This window comes from Elephantulus edwardii, unplaced genomic scaffold, assembly GCF_000299155.1.
Source record: "Elephantulus edwardii isolate Elephantulus edwardi_28Jun2011 unplaced genomic scaffold, EleEdw1.0 scaffold00198, whole genome shotgun sequence".
Taxonomy (NCBI): domain Eukaryota; kingdom Metazoa; phylum Chordata; class Mammalia; order Macroscelidea; family Macroscelididae; genus Elephantulus; species Elephantulus edwardii.
Genome location: NW_006399948.1, coordinates 1,324,297 through 1,339,773, shown reverse-complemented (window position 1 = coordinate 1,339,773; position 15,477 = coordinate 1,324,297).

The window sequence follows — 15,477 nt, the reverse complement described above, 5'->3', positions numbered from 1 at the left end:
ATATGCAGCAATGATTTTTTTATAATGAGCTCTTTTTTAAGAGCATACTTAAAGTGTCAATAATTTTCTTAGACTTAATTTGAGGATAAGATTATACAGAGAAGAACAATTCTTCTAATATATTTATTTAAAATTTTAAAGAGTTCATTTTTATGGTCGTAAGAAATAAATTAGTTTTATATCTCACTACTAAGTAAAATGGCTTTTCTCCCCTCAGTTATTGCAGTCTATACTCTTAAAAAAAAAAGGTAAGTTGTTCCATATTAAACTATCCTACCAAATAATTAAGTAAGTGAGGTTAATAATTTCAGCAGTTTAGATAATGCTATAGAAGCTACAGTTGTTGTTAAGTGCCATCAAGTTCAGTACAACTCAAAGCGACCATGTAAACATCAGATCTGGTCTTTGTCTTATCCTCAACCATATTGATCATCTCTTATACACCCAAGATCATTGTTGCAGTCACTGTGCCAATCATTATTGTTGTTGATTGCCTTTTAGTGAAACACGACTTATAGCGACCCTATGAACAAGAGGCCTGAAGTCCCTCTACAACTATGGACATTTATAAAGTTCATAGAGTTTTTGGAGGCATGTTGTTTAGGAAGTGGATGCCACTCTTTCTTCCAAACCTGTAATAATATGTTGTTGTTATGTGCTGTTGAGTTTCCTGTGATGTATTGTAACCCTGTGTACAGCAGCTCTGAACCCTTCTCTGTCCTGAGCCAGTCTCACTAATTCTGACACTCTATCCCCCAATGCCCCAGTCATTATATCAATCCTTTTCATTCAGGCTCTCCCTCTCCTGCACTGTCCTTTCACCCTTCTGAGCAAGATGTCCTTCTCCAAGGACCAAGCTCTCCTGGCCACGTGCCCAAAGGATATCAGTCTAGATACAAAGGTGAACCTAATCCAAGCCATGGTCTTCTCAATTACTTATTATGCTTCAGAGTTGGACAATGGTTAAGGATAACAGAAAAAGAATAGATGCCTTCGAGTGGTGCTGGAGAAGAGTCTTGAACATACCATGGACTCCCAAGAAAACAAATTGGTCTGTCTTGGAGAGGGTAAAACCAAGTCTTTCTTTGGAGGCTATGATTTTGAAGCTCGGCCTCACTTACTTCGGGCATGTGCCAATTATAATATGCTAATATAGTCCAGAAGCTATACTAGTACATTTACAAAGAAATTCTTACAATAAAATAGTAAATTAAAAACAAACATTGTTTTCCAGTGAAAAACAAAATGTCAGTATAAAAAAATTTTAATGATTGTAAAGTCGTTTGATATGAGATGAAACCAACAGTGAAAATAAGACTAGTGTTAACTTGCCCTGTAATGTAATTACACCAAGCAAAACAAAAGAATAATGAACAGAGCTAATTAAAGGCAAATTGTGTGACATCCTAGAAATTGATTTTCTGACAAGTATTTTCCTCAAAATGTGATGGGCTTTTGACAGAAAAATATAATACAACTTGTATTAAAGACGCAATATATTATTCTTGTTTGTAAATATAATTTTATTAATGAAGAAAAATCTGAGCAAATTTTGTTTTTGAGTTGTCTTTGAAATACTAAATTGATCTCAACTTCTTTAGTTCTCTTTTATTAGAAGTTCTCTACTTATGTTTCTTTATTCAGTCCTAAGATCATAGCCATGGATACGAATCAATACACATGACGTCTTTGCTTGCATACCTCACTGATAACTACAGGTTAAAAAAATGGGTTATGAGTTCTAGTAATCTTTACATATGTGTAGTGCAATGTTAGATGCAGTAATGAAGAAAACAATTGATATTAACAGCTAGTAATTACTAAATACTTAACTTAGGGTAAACACAATGCTAAGCTCTTTTCAAACATTTTCTTCAGTCTCCACACGAACTTTGTGACTCAGGTAATTAATAAAACTATTTTGTGGGTTTTCTTCCCTTCTATTTGCATGTTCTAGAAACAATTTCAATATATAATAAATCTATTGCCATCAAGTTATCTCCAACGAAGCAACCCCATAGGATAAAGGAGAACTTTCCTCTAGGGTTTTCAAGTCTGTAAAGAGTTACAAAAGTATACTGCCACATTATTCTTCCTTGGAGAGGCTACTAAGTTTGAACCACTAATTTCTGAGCTAGCAATTGAATGCTTTAAACATTATGCCATCATGGAGGATTTTCAATAAACAGCAATAACTAACATGTTTTGGAGGCTTACTATCAAGAAAGTTGTGAATCAGAATTATATCCTTTCACCACACCTATTCAAACTGCATGTTGAGCAAATCAAGCTTGAGCATATGTTGAGCAAGGAACTGTGCAATATGAAAAAAGACGTGGCTCTTCAGGATCGAAAAAAGACTCATTAGCAACCTGTGATAAACAGATGACACGCTCTTGTTTACTATAACTGAAAACTTGATGCAAATAATAATGACTGGAGTTCTAATGACACATTTTGTAACTACATGGTTACTAACAAAAAGTTAGTAGTCTGAATCCACCAGCTTCTTCACAGGAGAAAGAGGACCAAAATACTCTCATAAAGATTTAAATTTCAAACACCTGATGGAGAGTTTCTGTGAGGTGGACCTGACTTGAGGGCAGTGAGTTTAGATGTTTTGGGGTTGATTTTTTTTGAAGAAAACATTAAAGCTACTGAGGATTTAATTTTGTTTGGATCCACAACCAATGATCATGGGAGGAGCAGTCAAAAAGTCAAAGAATATATTGCATTGATAGGATGATGAGCCTGAATTAAATCATAATGTTTTTACTTACATTATAGGCATGTGGAAGTCAGACAATGAATAAGAATGACTGAAGAAAAATTGACACATTTGGATTGTGTTTTGAAATAATATTTAACATATTATGTACTGCCTACAGAAGAGTCAACTTTGAAACCATTCTAACTCAAAGGTACATAACAACAACAACAACACTGACTGCCCAAAGAACACACAAATTTGACTTGAAGGAAGTGTAGCCACAATGGAAGCAGGAGAGAGAGAATTCACTTCACACATGGTGGACACATTATTAGTAGTGGCCAGTTCCTGGAGAAAGATACTATGCCTGGTCAAACAGAGGGTCAGTGTGAAAAAGGAATATCCTCAAAGAGATAATTGACTCAGTGACTGTGAAAATGGGCTCAAAGACAGCAGGGTATGAAGATTGAACAGAACAGAGAAAGGATTTGTTTTGTTATACAGAGGACAATATGCGTTGGAGTTGATTCAACAACTAACATGACATCTGAAAACAATTTTACCTTGTCTTCATGGATACACAAAGAACACAGAAATTGGACTTAAGGGAAGTGTAGCTACAATGCTTCTTGGAGACAAGAAGGAGACACTTCATTTCACTGATGAAATGAAGTTACTCATTTAATCCTCATTCAATTCAATGAGATAAATATTAAATTCAAACCAAACAACTTGTCTTTGGGTTAATATCTAATGTTGTTGTTGTGTGCCATCAACTTAGAACCAACCCGTAGCTGACCCTCCAGCAGGTTTTCAGAGGCAGTTGATCACACAGTAGGAGATTGCTCATCTTTCTCCCTTGGAGCTGCTGGTGCACTTGAACCTCATGTCTTCAGGATTGTGGTGCAGCTTCTTGCCATTAGGCCACCAGAGCTCTTGATATCTAATAGAAGCTTTATGTTTTAAAGTGTATAGCTTCACCATAAGGTTTGTTGAGCTTTTCTTACATGGCACTGTTGGGTGTGTTCAAACTTCTGTCACAGATATATCAGGGCTTGGTGATTTCTCATAACTTTCCCTCCTGTGAGGTGTCCACTCTCCGCTGATCTCATGCAAATTTCATTTAGCCACTGAACTGGGTATTGTAGCTCCAGTCTCTTTGATCATTACATTTGAGGTAGTGGATCCTTTTCAGACAGGTTCTTTCTACATGATTTGAGGCTACTTAGTATCTTCCTTAGCCTCAGTGGATCTCTGAAAATCTCAACGGTTACTCTCTTGGCTACTGTCAAAATTGTAAGTAAACAATGGGTGAATAATTTCTCTTTTTCCTGCCTTCCAATGATTCTTTGACAAGCTGAAGGCCTTAACGATTCTTCCAGGAAAAGTCTGGGCTACAACTATGTCCCGTGTCCCATATCCAGGAGCACATCTTCACCCAGGTGGCCCTTCCTTTGCACAGACATCATCAAAGGAGTTATAACAGATTTCTTCAGTTGAGTTAGCATTTGCCCACTTAGATCAGAACAGACTTATTGAGTTTCAAACACTGTAAAGCGCAGGGGAAGAGTGGCTATGTTTTTTCCCCACTGCGTTTCTGGTGGATTTGAACTTCCAGACAGTTGTGGCCTTTTGTTAGCAGTGCAACTTCCTAGGTTGAGCTGTGTAGAACTCCCAGGTTAACAATGTCTGAGTGATATTATTTGTGACTTCTCTTTTGATTTGGTTGAGATCAAGATATTCTACATATTTCTGTTTCTTTACATTTTCTCCAAAGATAACCTGCTTTAATAAATTTCTACCTTTTATTCATAATATTTTTGTATGATTGTAGCTGGATTAATCAGCTTTCTTTTATCATGCCAAATATGCTAATACTTTTCTTTAGAAAAAGGTTGTTATCCCTCAGTTTTTACTTTTTTTAACCCTTCAATATTTTTATTCCATAATAATTCATATATATTGTGTTCCATACATGTACACTATGTTTTATACAATCTTGAATTTAAATTGTGTTTCAAACAATCATTCACGTACACTGCATCTTATATAGTTACTATTAATCTATGTTGAAGGTGCATGTATGTAGCTGTTGAATTTTAAAAGGTGAGTTCTTCTTATTGTGACTGAAGGTTAGCTATGGACTGTTTAGTTGGTTTTATTTCATTCACAACTATGTGTGAGCTGATTGGGTTGGATGGTTTTTGCTGGCAATAAGTTGTGGTCTAGGGACCTCATATTGGAGCCAATCAGGGCTTGGAGTGCTGGCCTGGATTGTGTTTTTTGTTTGTTTGTTTTTAATTGGTTTATATTTGTGTTTGGGAGTAATATTCTCCTAAGTGGTACAGCACTGCTCTGTCAATTAGCTGTACTGAGGTAACCTCGGGTTGCTGTGATACTAGACACTGTGCCATTGGTGCCTCAAATGCCATAATGGCTACAAATGGTTAGCAGTGTTTGGTGGAGCTCCCAAATTAAGACAGGCTTGAAAGCAGGAATGGCATCCTCTTCCTAAGCAACATACCTCTGAAAACTCAATGAACTTAGAGAAACAACAATAGCTATAAAACAGAATTAAGGTCTTTTCTTCATAGGGTCACTATGCGTCTTCCTCAACTCGAGGCACACAACAACAACAGCATACATACTGTTACCCCAACTTTTCAAGTCCTCATTGAATCTTTCCTATTCCTTCATTCCCCAGCTGGCCACTAATCTCTGTCATCCTAGTAATTTTCACCCTTCTCCTTTTTCTGTATCCTTCCCTTTTTCTTTTTGAACATTCCTATATGTCTTTCTCAGTTATCCTCCTATTTTTACCATGATGGCCTTATTTAATACTTGTCCTTATGAGATTGAATTATTTTACTCAGCATAATGTTCTCTAGACTACCCCATGTTATATACTATTGTATAAAATCATTGTAACAGTGCTACACAGTATTCCATGTGTACCAGTTTCTCAGTCCATTTACTTGTTGGTGATTATTTGGGCTGACTCCAATTTCTTGCTATTGTAAATAACCCTGCTATGAACATAAGCATACATATCTTCATTAATGTCTCAATTCTAATGTTCTTGGAGTATATATCTCATAGTACAATAGTTGGATCTTATGGGAGTTTTATGTTTATCTTTTTTGAAGAAATGTATCAAACTTCCTTCCAGAGCAGTTATACCATTTTACAATCCCACCCACAATACATGTTGTTGTTGTTGCTATTGTTGTTATGTGTCGTCAAGTCATTTGCGACTCATAGCGACCCTATGTACAACAGCCCTAAACCATGTTCTATCCTGTGCCAATCTCATTGCCTCTGACACACCCATCCCGATTACTCGTCACTGAATCAATCCACCTCATAGAGGGTCTTCCCTTCCTGTGCTGTCCCTCTATTCTACCCAGCATGATGTCCCTCTCTAAAGACCTGTCTTTCTTTACATGTCCAAAGTATGTCAGACGAAGCCCCAGAATCCTTGCCTCCAAGGAGCAGCCTGCTTTAACCCTCTCTAGGATGAATCTGTTTGTTTTCTTGGCAGTCCATGGTACATTCAGTACTCTTCTCCAGCACCACAGCTCAAAGGCATCAATTCTCGTTCTATCCTCCCTAGTCATTGTCCAACTCTCTGATGCATAACAAGTGATTGCAAAAACCATGGCCTGTATCAGGTGCACTTGGACCAAGAGGCAGTCGTCAGAACAGAGCAGGGCAACACTGCATGGTTCAAAATTGGGAAGGGTGTATGCAAGAGATGTGTCCTATCTCCATACAATGCATGAGAGTTAAAAAATCTCCACATCCTATGCAACATTTACTCCTTACTGTTGTTTAATTTTGCTACTGCTACTGGAATGAGATGAAAATGTTTTGATTTTCATCTATCTTGCCAGTGATTTTGAACATTTTTTTTCATGAGTCTATTGGCCATGCAAATACCTTCCTTTGTGAAGAGGTTTTTCATGTCTTTTGTTCATTTCGTGGTTGGGTTGTCAGTCTTTTTCTTGTGAAGATCTTGTACTAGTCTGCAAATTTTCATTATGGGACCCTTAAGTGAGATAGCATTGTCAAATGTTTTCTGTGATGTTACACCCCCACACCCTCCAAAGTTTTTAGGTTTTCTTTTCAACCTATTGGAAAAAGGATTTGATGAACATAGACACTAGAGTTTTAGAAGGCTACATTTATCAATTTTATCCTCTCCTGATTCTCCATTTATGACTTTATTTGAAAGCCTATTTATGTCCATAACTAGAGCTTCTACATTTTGTTTCATTTTGTCTCCTATGATCCCTATGCTTTTGGGCTCTACAGCTAGTTCTCTGATCTACTATAAGGTGATTCTTCTGTATGCTGATATATGTCCAGTTTTGACAGCACCATTTGTTGAAGAGACTGTAATTTCCCCATTTGATAGGTTTTGATTCCTTGTAAAATACTAATTGACAGTAGCTAGATGGGCTATTTTCTGGGTTTTCCATTCTATTCCATTGGTATGTGTCTAACACTGAATGGCTTCTCTTATCAATTAAGAGGGGGGGCGGGGAACCAAGCAAAATGAATTAAAAAACCAAAGCCCGTCAGTATACTGCCTATAAGAGACACATCTAAGAAATGAGGAAAGACTAAAATTCAAAGAGTGGAGAAAGAATATATCAAACAAATGACATATATAAGAAAGCAGGAGTGGCAATACTAATCTCTAATATAATGGACTTTTAGGAGGTGAACTAGCAGCTTTTTAAGGAGTCTTGGTGGACAAGTTTGTTAGGTGTTGAGATGCTGAGAGCTTAGTTGTCAAACTGCTCCATCTATGGCAGGGAAGGAGAAATGACAGTCTCCTTTAGCATTTTAAGGCCTCAAAAACTCTATGGAAGTTTGTAATGAGTCAGAATCAATGAGTTGATTTTAGTGAGTTTCATTTGCTGTTTGGAGATTTTAATGAACATTTGAAGAAAACAGATATTCTTATAATTGTTGTTGTTGTTATGTGCTGTCAAGGCACCTGCAACCAATAGAGACCCTATGTACAACAGCTCTGAATCCTGCCCTGTCCTTAGCTAATCTTATTGATTTCAACACAACAACTCTCATTGCCCTAACTACTGTATTAATCCATCTCATTGGGATCGTCCTCTACTGTGTTGTCCCTCCACTACTCCAAGCATGATGTTCTTCTCCAAGGATTGGTCCCTCCTGGAAATGTGCCCAAAGTATGTGAGACAGAGCTTCAAAAGCCCAGTCTCCAAGGAGATTTTACCCTCTCCAAGACAGATTTACCTGTTTTGTTAGAAGCCTATGATATGTTCAAGACTCTTCTCCAGCACCACATCTCAAAGGCATCAATTCTTCTTCTGTCATCCTTAGCCATTTTCCAGCTCTCTGATGCATAGCAAGTAATTATTATATTATTATATTCATATTATTCTCTAGACTGACATTGCTGCATTTCGGTACTCTGGAGAGGTTTCCCGAATGCAATTTGTCTTTTTATTTCCTGACTGCTTCTTGCAGAGAGTGTTGATTGTGGAACCAAGGAAGTTGTAATTGTTAACAACCTCAATCTCTTCTCCATCTATCATGGTGCTGTCAAGTGGTAAGAATATTTGTCTTCTTGATGTTGAGCTCAATCCATATTGAGTCCTTGACAGTCCTTGACCTTCTGCAGCAAGCGCTCCTTCTTAGTTTCATGAAGCAAGATTGTGTCATCTGCATAATAGAGATTGTTGATGAGTCTTCTTCCAATCCTTATGCCACATTCCTCCTCATAATACCCTGCTTCTTGAATCATCTGTTCTACATTTAGATTGAAAAGGTATGGAGACAGGATGCATCTCTGACACACTCCTTTTGTTCTTTTGAACGATGTAGTGTTTTCTTGTTCTATTCTGAGAACTGATTCCTTGTCCAAGTGTAGGTTTTGTGTAAACACAACCAAATGTTCTGAGATTCCCATTTTCCTCAACTGTTGTGAACTACAATATAAATGCCTTTGCATAGTCAATGAAGCACTGATAGACATTCCTCTTTGCTTTCTGATCAAGATCCATCTGACACTGGAGATAGTGTGTCTAGTGCCATGACCTCTTCTAAACCCAGCTTGTAGTTCTGGTAGTTCTCTGTCATTTCTAGATAATTATTCTCAGTGATTTCTAGATAATTGTTGTTATCATGTTTAGAAAACCAGAAAATTTTATAAAAAATAGAAATTCATTGTATAACCAGTAACCATGGTATTCTTTAATGCATTTCCCCCCAAACATTCATGTAGATATATTTCTAGTGACTATAGATCACAACAAATTGTAGCTAACCTTGAGAAAAATAGGAATCCAAAATAATCTGATTATGCCCATGTGAAACCTTTTCTTGCACCAGGAGCCATTGATCAGAACAGAACAAGGAAACACTGAATCATTCCAAATCTGAAAAGGAGTGTGTTAAGGATGTGTCTTGTCTCCATACCTTTTTAATCTGTATGTGGAACAGATCATTGAAGAAGCCTGACTTTACGACGAGGAATGTGGCATCAGGATTGGAAGATGACTCATCAGCAACTTTCATTATGCAGATGACACAACTTTAAATTGCTGAAACATAAGATGGCGTGAAGTATTTGTTATAGAGGGTCAAGGACTGTAGTTTTCAAAATGGATTGAAACTCAACATCAAAACCATGAAGATTATCACCATTGGGCCAATTATCAATATCATTATTGATGGAGAGGATATTGAGACTGTTAACAATTTCAGCTTGCTTGGTTCCACAATCAGCATTCTTGGCACCAGAAAACAAATGATGAATTGTATTGGGAAATTCTGTTGTCAGGGACCTCTTCAGAGTGCTAAAGAGTAAAGATATCAGTCTACAGTAAGGTACACCTGATCTAGGTCTTTACAATTACTTGCAATGCATCAGAAATGTGGACAATGACAAAAATTGACAGAAGAGTTGATGCCTTTGAGCTATTGTGCTGGAGAAGAATATTGACCATATCATGAACTGCCATGAGAATTAACAGGTCTGTCCTGGAGAGGGTGAAACTAAGTTCCTCCTTGGAGTCTCATGCTTTTAGCCTGTAGCCCCAAGACACCAGTCTTCAGAGAAGAACATCATGCTTGGAAGGGCAGAGGGACAGCTCAAGAGGGGAAAACCTCAGATGAAATGGATTGATACAGTAACTGGGGTAGCGAAGGTTGTTATATCAGAGACAGTGAGATTGGCTCAGGATAGTGCAGAGTCCAGAGTTATTGTGCATAGCATCACTATGATTCTTAGTAGACTTGATGTCACATAACTACATCATCTCTGGTGGTAGAGAAAATTCAGCTACACCCAACAGGGCTCTAAACACATACCTGAATTCAAATGATATTGAGTTCTTGTTTGTTTTTAATCTTAAAATCACATACTCTTTAAAATTTACAACATAAATACTGTGATTAAAAACAGTAAATGAGTTCATTTTGCAGAAAGATTTCCTATTACATGCCACTACTGTTGACTATGAGAAAACCAGATATGTGTTGTTATATGCCTTCGAGTTGAAACCAACCCATAACTGACCATTCAGTGGGTTTTCAGAAGCAGTAAATTGCACAGGAGATTGATCCTTCTTTGGGATTGCAGTGCAGTTACTTACTGCCAGGCCACCAGACCTCCCTATAAATCTAACATAATAATACAGATGCAGATTTCCAAGAATAAATCTATTTAAAAGGAAAAAAAAATCACTGACATGACATGAGCAGTGAGTTGGGAGTGAGAAGACATCAAATTCTGTTTCAGTCCATGCCTTAAATAGTTTTTTCAGCTTTGAGAAAAGCATCATATTTTTTTGACCTTTGGTTTCTCTGTCTAGAGATGATAAAGGTGATAAGAGTTGATTTAATAGTTTGAAAGCACTTTTTAACTCTAAATTTTTTTAAAACTCAGGTCGGTCTCCTAACATAAAATCTTTTGGATTCTACTCATGCCATTGCTCTGAACTTTGGACTGAGTGAACTCAAACTACGCTGCATCTGGGATATTGCCTTTTCTCTCTGCCAGGAAAGCTTGGTAGGCAGGAACTATATTCATCCTTTGCTGCAGGCTGCAATCCATGGGAAATGAAATGAGACAGAGATTAGGAAGCAGATTTATTAGAAAGTGTTCTCAAGATAACTGCACATAGGAAAAGGTAACAGGAATGGGAATTAATGTTTCATAGCATCAACCACACCAATATGTATTCTCCTATATTTTCTCAAATTTGACGATGAGTTGTCATAATCTTTTCTTGCCTGATACTTCTAAAATGTATTTGGTTAATTTGGTCTTTCAAATGTACTTTCTTTGACCTTAATTACAGGACAACTTATGAAAAGCAGGGAATTTTAAGGGAAATGTTTATTTGGAGTTATGATACTATTCTTGTATTACTATGGCCCTATCATTTTGGGGAATTTTTTAATTTGTATATTTGTTTCCTAATTGAGAAACTTCATAGCAGAGTAGATTGATTTTTTAACATTATTGATTGTGCTTTGTCCTATCAACTTTCAAGTGATTACGCTCATTTAGATTCATTGTAATTTTCTTTTCCAAAGGCTTTATACACAATTCTCTTTGTAAATTAATTTCTTTACATAATAGACAATGCTCTTTATAATCTGATGTCTACTTATTTAGCAAGTCTTCTGTTCTTTCAGTCTGCCATACAAACGTATAACCCAATAGTATGTATGATTTCTAATTCTTCAATGTCTCATGTCCTCACATATCTTGCATTTTATACCCTCTCATGTTTTCCTCATAAGGCACATTATTCTTAGGCAGATTAACTACTTTCTTAAAGACTTCTTCTTGTTAAGTATCATTGAGTTGGAGATGACTCATAGCGACCTAATGAACGAAAGACCTGAACATTTGCATAAACTTCATCATTTCTACAAGTTCATAGAGTTTCTGGAGGCAAGCTATTTTGGAAGTGGATGCCAGTCCTACTTCCAAGCTTGTTTTAATTGGAGAGCTCTACCAAACACTGTCCACCATGGGTAACCATTATCACATTTGACACATCAGTGTCACAGAGTTCAGAATCATAGCAACCGTGAGTTTCCTCTGTACAGCAAATGGACAGACCAATGCTGTACCACTTAGAAAAATGTTTGACCATAAACAATTAAAACCAGGCCTGATAGCCACAGATTAAAATCACCTCCCTTTGGCTTGGTAGTCAATTATTATTTCCTCTAGAAATTCATGTCTTGCCACTCACATCCTAATCTGGTTTTGATATTTTTCCCTTTAGTCTCACAATACTCTATATAAGTCTTATACTTGTACTTGCTGTCTTTTCTTTTTTCCCCCCAAAATGCCTTTAATTAAGTTTCCCTTCAAATGATTAAATATTGAAGAAAATCTTCGTCTTGTATCTTTTTAAGTCTCATATTCATTATAATATCCAGCATACAAATTTATTCTCTCATTGCCATAAAGTTGCAACCAAGTCATACTGAGCCTCCATTGGGTTTCTGAGGCTGTAAGTTATATGGGAAGAGAATGTACATTCTTCTCCCAAGGGGTTACTAGTGGATTTGAACTTCCAGAGAGGGATGAAGAAGGATATTAATTCTTGGTTTTCAGACAAGAAAACTATTTTAAAAGTAGATATTTTATTATGTAGGTATATTTGGCAAATATTTCATTATTTAGAAAGGAAAGGAATCTTATAAGGTCTTCTCTCTATTACAAATTCAAGGCACAACCTCTGCAAATTTTTCCCATCTAAACTAATTCTGAATTTAAGGAGTGGAATTTTTTTCAAGTTCTACATTCTTTGCAGTCTGTGGCCTGAAAATTCCACAGCCCCTCTAACGTCATTTTATCAAAGAATTCAACATAGCGCCTACATTTACACTTTTTGTATTAAATAGAGAAGGTGCAAAATAAATGGACTATGTTAGTTGTCTCATCTGACATCCATCTTGGTTTTTTCTTCTTTAGCCTTTGTAATGATCTTTTGCATTCTTCATGGACGATTTTCTTGATATCCTCCCAGAGCTCATTTGGTCTACACTCATTAGTGCTCAAGGCCTCAAACCTGTTCCTGAGATGGTTTTGAAATTTGAGTGGGACAGACTTAAGGTCAAATCTTGGTTCCCTTGGACTTGACTTAATTTTCCTCAACTTCAGCGTGAGTTTGCATATGGGTAGTTGGTGGTCTTTCCCACAATCAGCACCCGGCCTGGTTTTCACTGCTGATATTGAGCTTCTCCACAGAGTCTTTCCACAAATGTAATCGATTTGATTCCTAGGCATCCCATCAGGTGAAATCCATTTGCATAGCCTGTGTTTATGTTTCTTATAAAAGGTATTTGCAATGAATAAATCATTGACTGTGCAGAACTCTATCATTCTACCTTGAGCCTCATTTCTCTCACCGAGCTCATGATTTCCAGCTACGGATCCTTCTTCTCTGTTCCCAATTTTTGCATTCTAGTCTCCCATTATTATTAATGAATCTTGATTGCATGTTTGATCAGTTTCTGACTGCAAAAGTTGGTAAAAATCTTTTATTTCCTCTTCTTTGGCTCTAGTTGTTGGTGCATATCTTTGAATGATAGTGGTATTCACTGGACTTCCTTGTATGCCCATGGATATTTTCCTGTCACTCACCTCATTGTATTTCAGGATAGATCTAGAAGTGATTTTTTTAAAAAAATTATGAAACCAACGCCTGATCCAGACTGTAGTCTTTGTAATTACGTGCTATGCATCAGAGAGTTGGACAGTGTATAGGGATGATAGAAAGAGAATTGATGCCTTTGAGTTGTGGTGCTGGAGATGAGTGTTGAATATACCATGGACTGCTAGAAGAACAAACAGGTTTGTCCTGGAAAGGGTGAAGCCAGAATGTTCCCTGGAGTCAAGGATTCTGAAGCTTTGTCTGACATACTTTGAGCATGTTGCAAGGAGGGACTGGTCGTTGAAAACGGACATCATGTTTGGGAGAGTGGAGGGACGGCGCAGGAGAGGAAGACCCTTGATGAGATGGATCGATTCTGTGAATGGAGTGATGGGAATGAGTGTGTTGGAGACAGCGATGTTGGAGGTTGGCACAGGATAAAACAGCATTTAGGGCTCTTTTACATAGGGTTGCTTTGAGTCGCAAACGACTTGATTACACATAACAACAACAATGTTAGTTGTAAATGTTCTCATCCTTTAATCACCATGTGGCTATACTGTACAATATGTGCAGGTATATCCTAGAGTATATGCACTTTCTACTACTGAAAATGAAAGATGGAATACATTGAGTATAAAAAAAGATAAACTTTGATAACCTCATGAAACAAACTGCTTATATTTCCTAAAGGATAGTCTTCTCAGTAATCATTTTTGTTGGTGTTAGTTTTTGCTTTTTCACCAATTTCTAACACCTGGTTTAAGAAGGAATTCTCAGAGTCCTATTGGCTGTGGATTCTGATGTGCAGCACATCTGACATTTTCTTGGCACAGCATAAGAAAGAACTACTTAAAATTAATTTGCTTATTCAAATCACCATATACAGTGCCAAATCTGTGTTCTGGGAAAGGACCTATAAAAAGTTAAAAACTGGAGAAATACAAAGTATTAAAACAAAAGGAAAAAGAAGACAATAATATGAGGCAAGTTTCTTTCTTACATATTGAGCTTAAATATTTTTCAGTTCCCTTTATATGTTGAGAGTCAAGAACTGCATATATTTTCATGTAAAATTGATTTATAATTCACTTTCTGTAGAGGTGATGAAAGGGCATTGTGTATGAATATCCAAAAAAGATTACAGTGCAATCACTAGAAAACAGCCAACATTCAGAATTGCTAAAAATGATGAATGTGTGACTCTGGACATAATTAGAGTTTGTGAAATCAACCATGCTATTGTTCAGATGTTTGAACATATGTTTGAAAGCCCAAAGCATCTCTGTATAAAATTGTTCCCTATTGTAAAGCAATGTTCCCTTCATTTTAAACTCATTTGTTTTATTTTAAAAATTATGCAAGCCACATAAATCAGGTTAATTTACACTTAGATCACTTGAAATGCTGTTTTAAAATGTTTTCTAATATATCACATTTTATATATATTTAAGGCATTAACTTCTCACATTATTGTTTCCTGAATCTGTGAATCAGAATGAGCAAAGCCAGAAATTTTGGTAGTATTTCTGACCTTCATATAAATTATATTCTCCTGTTCTGTCTGTCTCTCTCTGTATACATATAAATATATAATATATATACATGCATATATGCGTGTGTGTGTGTGTGTGTGTGTGTGTATAGTTGTTGTTGTTAAGTGCCGTCGAGTCATAGACGACTCATAGTGACCCTATGAAAGAAAGGCCTGCGTACTGTTCAGAGTTTCCAGAGGTAAGCCATTTTGGAGTGGATGTCACTCCTGCTTCCAGGCTTGTTTTAATCAGGAAGCTCCAGCAAATACTGTCCACCATGGGTAACCATTATCACATTTGGCAGGTCAGTGTTACAGGGTTCGGCATCACAGCAACCACGAGTTACGCTGTACAGCAATGCAAAGACCAGTGCTATACCACCTAGAAGAATGTTTGACAGGAAAACAATTTGAACCAGGCCTGAGGCCCGCAGATTAAAATCACCCACCTTGAGCTTGATAGCAAACTTTCTTTCCACTAGCCAATCTATGTTGCCATTGCTATTGTTGTTAGGTGCCGTTGAGTTGTAGATGACTCATAGTGACCCTATAAACTATATATA